This window comes from Poecilia reticulata, linkage group LG18 (assembly GCF_000633615.1).
Source record: "Poecilia reticulata strain Guanapo linkage group LG18, Guppy_female_1.0+MT, whole genome shotgun sequence".
Taxonomy (NCBI): Eukaryota; Metazoa; Chordata; class Actinopteri; order Cyprinodontiformes; family Poeciliidae; genus Poecilia; species Poecilia reticulata.
In genome coordinates, this window is record NC_024348.1 from 21720851 (window position 1) to 21728958 (window position 8108).

At 45.2% G+C, this 8108-nt stretch overlaps 1 long non-coding RNA gene across 1 annotated transcript; it reads left to right on the forward strand.

Moving 5' to 3' along the window:
* Positions 1-3960: 3960 nt before the first annotated feature.
* On the forward strand, positions 3961-5126 carry LOC103480968 (uncharacterized). Its single transcript, XR_536207.2, has 2 exons — positions 3961-4827; positions 4941-5126. It is a non-coding gene; the product is annotated as an uncharacterized LOC103480968 (long non-coding RNA).
* The last annotated feature ends 2982 nt before the right edge of the window (positions 5127-8108 follow it).

The following is an 8108-nucleotide window of genomic DNA, read 5'->3' on the forward strand; positions in this document are numbered from 1 at the left end:
TTTTACTGGCAAGTTAAACCTTATTTTAATGTTTGGTGATCCACAAAACATTTGACGCGTTTTTGTTCTTTCATTCGAGTCTCTGCTGATCAGAAAAACAGCCGTTTTCTGGCTAAGTTCATGTTTTATGGTGTCTGGAAAATTAGCCATTTAGAAATCCTAAAATCCTGCCAATAGCATGTTTACTACGACTGAGCTACTTCATTCAACACTTTAAATTCATCTTTTACGTCAAAGTTAGCTAAAATGCTACGGTTATTTAAAACCCTGTCGATAGCATGTCCACCATTATTGATCTACTTCATTAAGTTGATTACCGTATTTTCCGCACTATAAGGCGCACCTGAAAAAACCTTCAACTTCCTCAAAAGCCGACAGTGCGCCTTGTAGTACGGAAAATACGGTAACTTAAATCTATTCTCATTAGCTAAAATGCTAATGTTAGCATGAAGGCTATATGTTGACTAACATCTCCTATGCAAACAGCTACATTTAGCTAGAACGCTAATGTTATCTAAAATGTTCTTTTATCGGATTTTAATTAAATCTTTTCTGTTGAACATAAACACCCAGAATTTCTTCAGTTTCTCTTTAAATCAGAAAGCTACTCCTGCCAGAACACGAAGGGCGTCAACAGAGGGAAGCTGCTTTCCCAGCTTTATTCGCTTTATTTACCAAACAACAGCAAAGCTAAACGTCTTTTATTGAAAGAGAAACGTAGAAAGTGCCAACATGCTGCTCTGGGATCACCAGGTGCTTCTGGATGGAGCTCCTCGGCCTCCACCTGGAAACAAACGGACCGGCTTAATGGAAACCCGCAACGGGTCAGGTTACCGTCGCCATGGCAACAGAGGAAAAGGACGGTAAGCTAGCGCGTCACCTTAGCTAGCTCGTTGTTGTATCTGCTCAGGGCAGGAACTGACAAATTTACTCTGAAGCTCCAAGCATCCAACTCCCAGGGAACAAAAATAAATCTAATCAAATTAAAAACCCTGACATGCGACGGGCGGCGTTAAACTTTCATGTAGCTTGACGGTTACGTTAGCGCACTGAGCTAGCTCTACGTGATTTTCTTGGCTGCGACGCGACGAGGCAGGAAGCAGCAGCGGACCGACCGGCCTGGCGAGGAGGTAGTAGCCGAAGAAGAGCATGCTGGTGGCGCAGGAGATGGAGAAGGTGACGGGCTCCGTGACGGAGCCACACTGAGGGAGGCTGCCGGGCACAAGGACCGATGCTGCTGCAGCACAAACTTCATCCCAATAAATGATCATGTTGCTTTGAGACCGTTTTCAACCGATACCTCGATAATAATGTATGTTCGTCCTGTCAGATATCAATTAACTTCAGTTTCAATATCCAAAATAACACACAATAAACTGTAATGTTGTTGTTTTGAGATCATTTTGAACTAACATAATGGTATTAATGGAATAATAATGCATAAATAATACATGAATGTTAATTAATATCCTTACTAAATAAATTTAAATTTAAACCAAAGCTGAAGACTTTAGTCATTTTGGTAGAAAGAGAGAAAACGATAAATCCTGTAAATGGACTGATGTGGTTTTAATTGATAGTGTGATTAATTGATTTAATACGTGAGGCAGGCGAGGCGGCTCACCAGGTGAGGTGGGCGAGGGAGGCGGCTCACCAGGTGAGGTGGGCGAGGGAGGCGGCTCACCAGGTGAGGCGGCTCACCAGGTGAGGCGGGCGAGGGCGGCGGCTCACCTGGTGAGGCATCCCAGGAATCCCCCCCGCAGCGACAGGTAGGCGAGCCCCGCCAGCTGAACTCTGACCTGAAACCAACGACATCATCAACAGGAAGCAGCAGCAGAAGTAAAATAAAATGTATTTTATATGTAAACGTGTCTCTCATATAAACTGCAGCAGGACCAGTTGGACAGATTTGCTGTAAATATGATCATGTACTCAGATCCCTGCTGGAGGTCAGAAAGCTGCTCGCTAACGATGACTAGCATAGTTATAAACTTAATGAATCTTAAATGTACGCCTGATATATAAAGCAAAAAGGGACGCAGGGCTTTGCTCTAACGCTACGACAACGAGGTGACAAGTTCAGGAAAAACATTTAATTAAGAGAAAAAAGCAGAGGAGGAGGAAGTAGTTCAGCTATGCTAACTTGACTTTGACAACCGTAGCGTTTAGATGTGCTGTGGAATTTTCTAAAAGTTTTATAGAAATGTGGCCTAAACACCAGCTCTCACAGATCACCAGTTTCATTTAGTTAACGGTTCTACGGCGGCAGCACCGCCTTGGACGGAGGTAAAATAATGGTATTTTCACCCTGCAGCGTTGTGCGCCTGCAAAAACGTCCCCATGTAAACAATAATGCAGCAGTAGTTTAATCAGAGTATTGTGTTTTTAGCTTGTTTTGTATTTTTCATAAACAGATGGCTACACTGAACTTCACGGCTCCATCAGTTGCTAGCTAGCGCTGCTAATCCACCTCCTTTGCCTTTGCCGCTCCTCTTCGTTTCTCTGTGTGACGTTCTGGTTGGAGAGATGTTGGAGTAGGGGATGCCGTCGTTGCTCAGAGTCGGTTTGAACCTCTGCCTCCTCTTCAGCTCTCTGGGATTTGGGGTCAAAGTTCAGGTTTCATCTGAGATGCTAATCGGCTCCTGGTTGTGAAAACAACACCCTGTTGCCACGGTTACGCATGCTAGCATCTGTCTAAATGTATGGAAGCCCTTCCAGCTGCACAGCACCCAGAAAGTGTTCCCTCAGGTTGATCGGCCTGACCTGTAGGTGGCGCCACAGCGTCCTGATGTAATTCAGACTAAATGTTTGCTTCGTTCCTCAGACGGACAGAGGAATCTCCTCCTGCACTTTGATGGAAACGGTTCTGAACAGCGACTTCCAGATCCAGGTCGATGACGTCATCTACAGCGTTCGCAGCGCCCGCTCCCGTCTGCAGGGGGCGCTGGCGGCACCGGGCTGATGTTTTGTGCTCCGTTGGTCCGTGAGCCTCGTCCAGCGTCTGGACGACATGAAGCACACGGTGCAGCTCCTTCGCTCCGCCCTGAGTCTTCCTCAGCAGCTGAGGAGGAAGGAGACGCTGGACAACGTACGAGTCTCACTCCGAGTTACTTACCTCACACAGAGACGACGACGATGCTGGATTTAGCTAAAGAGGCTAATCTAATCTGTAATCCTGCAGCAGGTCGATGGAGGAGTTTAAAAAATGCATAACAGCTAGGGCTGTTGTAAACGATTATTTTAGTAATCGAGTAATCTATAGATTTTTCTTACGATTAATCGAGTAATCGGATAAAAACAATTATGAAATAAAATATTGGTAAATCTTCCATAACACCAGTGTTACTATCGGATATCAACATCAGTCTATTTTTTCCACCTTTGAGCTTCCCTACCAGTTACTGTTTTGTAGACCTGGGAAGCAATACGGGATATTTACGGCTCCTCCGTTCAGAAACTCATCTACCAGCCATGTTCCGCCTCCCGTTTGTTCAGACCGGGATGATATAAGTTTATTGTGCGGTTCGTCCGTAAAGCTGCTCTTACCCTGTAAGCATCAACCCTCAGCCGCCCGCCGTGTTCAGTCTCTCCGCTCACCTGTAGAAATCCTCCTCAGCTTCTTCCCGCCGTTCAACCAGCAGCTCCGGAGCAGAAAGGCTGCCGAACTCCCGGCATCGCGCCGGTCATTTTAAGGATGTTTATTGGTCCCACAAAAACGATGAAAACCCGGAATTATCACCAATCAGTAAAATCCCCGCGGGCCGAACCTGAAGATTGGACGTTATGCCGCTAACACGTAGCTTCCGTCAACAACTCAGAGGCGGAAGTCAGAGCTCCGCGCAACGCAAATAATGTTCCGGCTGAAACACGGTGCTAAATGATAAAACATAAATTAACGAAGCTTCGAGGCAGGTCAATTTTCCTCGAGGAATTTTAATAATCGAGGTACTCGAATCCCTCGAGGAATCGTTTCAGCCCTAATAACAACATAACCGGCAACAAGATTAAAATACAAGCTTAAAATCTTCCTAATTAGCTTCAGTTAAATGCTTTAAAATAAGAACTGCTCAATGTTTCTGATGCTATTAAATTAAAATAAAAAATGTTTCTGTTCTTTTTTAGTTTAAATCTATTCTAATCTGCATAATTTCCATTTACTTTGTGCTAATCGTGTCACCATCAACAGAAAAGATGAGCTACGTTTGAGTTGGTGCCACGGGCCGCACAGAATCACGCCAAGGGCCCCACGTGGCCCCCGAGCCACACTTTGGACACCCTGACATAGGACATGAGGAGTTTTGTCTCCGCTGTGTTGGTTTCGGGGGAAAATTAAAACATTTTCAGGCGTTTCAGTGAGTTTTTCTGCTATTTAGCGTCAGAATTAACTCTAATTATTATTATTTGTGTCGTCTTGATATTTCAGGCGAATCGCAGAGAAAAGCCGGTTTAGCGACGTTTTAAAATAAAATTCACCTGCAGATAAAACGTTTGACTGACTTCATTAATTCTGATGTTTCTACATTTTTAATCATCTGCATAATTAAAACTTATGAAGTCCAGATAATTAGCAATGCTAACATGCTAACATGTTAGCATTGCTAACATGCTAGCATGAATGCTTAACGTAGCTTCAGTTCACTTTATTTCAATGCAAGACCAAATCTACCTGAGAACTTGGCAAACTATAACAGAAAACATTCATTTCATAAAGTTTTTATTATGTTTCTCTGATTGTTCAACAGAGTCACTCAGAGTTCAGGAGGCCTAAAAATAAAAATATCACGGTGAGGAAACGCACAGTCCGTCACCGAGGCGACAATCAACCAGGTTGTTTATGTAACGTCACTAAAATACATTAATTAGTTTTTGTACCAAATCATGTTTCGTTACGCAGATGATGCTGTGATAATATTCTGGTTATACTTTACCTGTGGATGTAGATTTACTGCTGAAGCTGGAAAAGACGGAGGCGGACCGGACCGGACCGGACGGGACTGAAAGACCAGAAGAACATAGAAAACTTTACAAACTACAGTTATTTTAGCCTGTAAACTGAAATGTTTAGTTTTTCTGTTTGATTTTAGACGTAGTAACAGCGAGAACTAAACACCAAGTTACAGAACAAACAGGAAATTATTTATTATTTTTGACAAACTGCGTTTGTAGTAATTTCACCTCAACACCTAATCCAGGGGTCCCCAAACCTTTTCCTGTGAGGGCCACATAACGTTTCCCTTCTCTGGTGGGGACCGGAGTCAGTTTATGACCTGCGCGTTTACCTCCGATTAATGATTATTAATAATATTCAATTAAATCTTCAGGAGAATCGCCTTTCGTCAAAAAAGATCAATGCAGTCAGAGCCGCAATTTAAGTGTAACTCCCAGTGTTTCCCACAGTGTATTATAAGCCTGGCGGGCCACCAGACTTTAATTGCCTCCCCGCCAGGCTTTACTTGCTCCCTGCCAGNGGCCACCAGACTTTAATTGCCTCCCCGCCAGGCTTTACTTGCTCCCTGCCAGGCTTTACTTGCCTCCCCACCAGGTTTTACTTTCCTAGCAACCAGGTGTAACTCCCAGTGTTTCCCACAGTGTATTATAAGCCTGGCGGGCCACCAGACTTTAATTGCCTCCCCTTCCCGGCTTTACTTGTCTCCCTGCCAGGCTTTACTTGCCTCCACCAGGCTTCAAAAAGTCACTAGAGGGTATAAAACCCCAAAATTATCGTATATTGGCTCCGCCCACTTTGCTGGAATGTTTTTTATTTGTCAGGGGGCGGAGCTAATCTTCCACCGAGGGGTTAATTACACTTTAAACCAAAACTAAAGAAAAATATTTACATTTTGCTTTTAGAATAAAAAAATTCACTCCTGAAGTTTTAGCTTCACTCAGTTCAAATAAAAATATTGCATTAAAAAACTTTTATTAATCAGTTAATCCAAACTTAGTGAAGTCAACCAGAAACAGCTGAACATTTTAAACGTCGGGAGTTTTTAGCTACAGATTTGTGCTTTGCTACAAACGATGAAACGTTCCCTGAAGGAATGCTGTCGCTGCATTTTACACAATTAAATCTTTTATCTTCTCATTTAAAAGAGGAATTTTCTGATACTGTTTCAAAAAAGGCGTAAGTGTTTGAGTCTGCAGAATGTAGCTTTTTGTTTTTATCTTTTATCCGGTTGTGGCCGTGTGCAGAGCAGGCGGGTCGGAGGGACCCGCTGGTGGCTCTGCGGCTCAGGAATGTGACCGCAGAGACGAACCCGGCCGGGAACCGGGAACCGGGTCTCAGAGGTACAGGGACCCAGAGAGGGTTACCAGCAGCCGAGAGAGTTTCTCCTTCCACTGTAAACATGGGCAGAGTCACTTTAACACGGGTTGGTTTGGTGGTGAAAGTGTTTTTATTGATTCTGCCAACGTACCGGAGCAGCCGCCGGTTCAGGATGTGACCCTGGAGCCAGAATGAAAAGTAAATACTAATTATGTGAGAAGCTCTTTGCAGTGAGCCGTCATTTCCAAATGCTCCAGGTGTTTGGTTCTGCTGGGCCCACCTGACTGCTATCAGCTGGACTGGACCGCTTCAGCTCGGATCGTTTCATCCTCTTCAGGCTGGAACGTCTTGGCTCACTTCCGGGTGAAACGATGCTTCACGTCTTCAGCTGGAATAACTAATAATTGATGATGAGGTGAAGCTCTGCTATCAGCTGGACTGGAGCCCAGCCGGGTCGTCTCTCCGGTCGGATTCGGTGCCGGTGGTGACCCGGGGTCCGGCCCGCTCCAGAACCGGATCATCCTCTCCCAAAACGGAGCGAGTCTCAGCTGCTGCTAACGAACTCTTCCTCAGTCTTCAGCCGTCATCTTCATCTCCGTCCCGCTGCTGGAGGACGTTCCTCCGTCAGGATGGTCCCTCCTCTTCCTCACTCGGCCCGGTGTTTTCATAAACAAACCCACCAGCCCAAACTTTAACCGCGCCTCCATCCGCCGCCACCTCTGACCCTCGGACATCCCGCCGTCTCTGCGTTTAAATCCGCGTGATATAAATAGCAGCAGCCCTGCTGCCTGCTGGGCTGCTGCCTCTGACCACAGCTGGAAATTTCCTCAATAATCTGTGATGAAGAGCCAACAGACGGGATGTGAAAGTGGCTTTTCATGAAGTTATTCAGCTTCTTTACACACAACCAGCCTGATTCTTTCTAATCCCACAGGAAACCCGGCTACTTGGACGCTTCATCACGTCAGCGATTATGGCGAAACAAACGCGTTTCCTACAAAGATTTCTCCTCTTCCTCACCAGGATTTTATCTCCTTGCATTCACATCCACAGATTACTGACTGTTGGGGTTTTTTCCCAGAATCCCCCTGCGCCTGCTGTCTGACGGGCTGGGAGCGCCGGGATCCGCAGCTCGTTTTGATGGGATCAAAAATCCAAAGGAACCGTGAAAACGAGCCTCGTTTGGTTCATCCGTCCGGCTGTGACGGGACCGTCACAGGTTTTATCCCGACGGTGGATTTCATGATGTTTATCCCAGTTTAGACCAACACATCATCTCTCCCAGAACATTTACAAACCCTGGATCCAAAACCTGAACCATGACGAATAACCTGAACACCTAACCATTGGCTTTGAGGGGAAATTATGCAGCAATTAACCCTTAAAAGGACACAGCCTGCTTTAACCCGGTGCAGTCGCTGCTCGCCGTGCGGCGTACAAGCATGTGACGCATTAATGAGGCTTCGTGATAACACGGACGGCATACCGAGTTTTCATTTCGACTCTGGTGGACAGCACGGACTTTAAACTTTATAAAAGTAGTGCTTTTATGTTGGTTTTGTGGTTATTTACTTCAAAATAAAGCCAGAAATAAGATCGATCATTTCCGCCTTATTTTGTGGGGTCTAAATGTACCACATTTCGAAACAACCAATGAAAATGTGTTGACGGTCTGTTGCTAGGTAGAACAGAGACACGCGGAAAGAGACGAGGGGGGGATTTGGATACGGCAAGAGACGAGGGCGCAGCGATGCTGTGGATTAAGAGTGTTTCGATGGTTTTTAAGACTATAAGTGTGTTAGTTAGAGTTCGTGGTGTGTGTAGGGTTAGTAGCAGTTTTGCT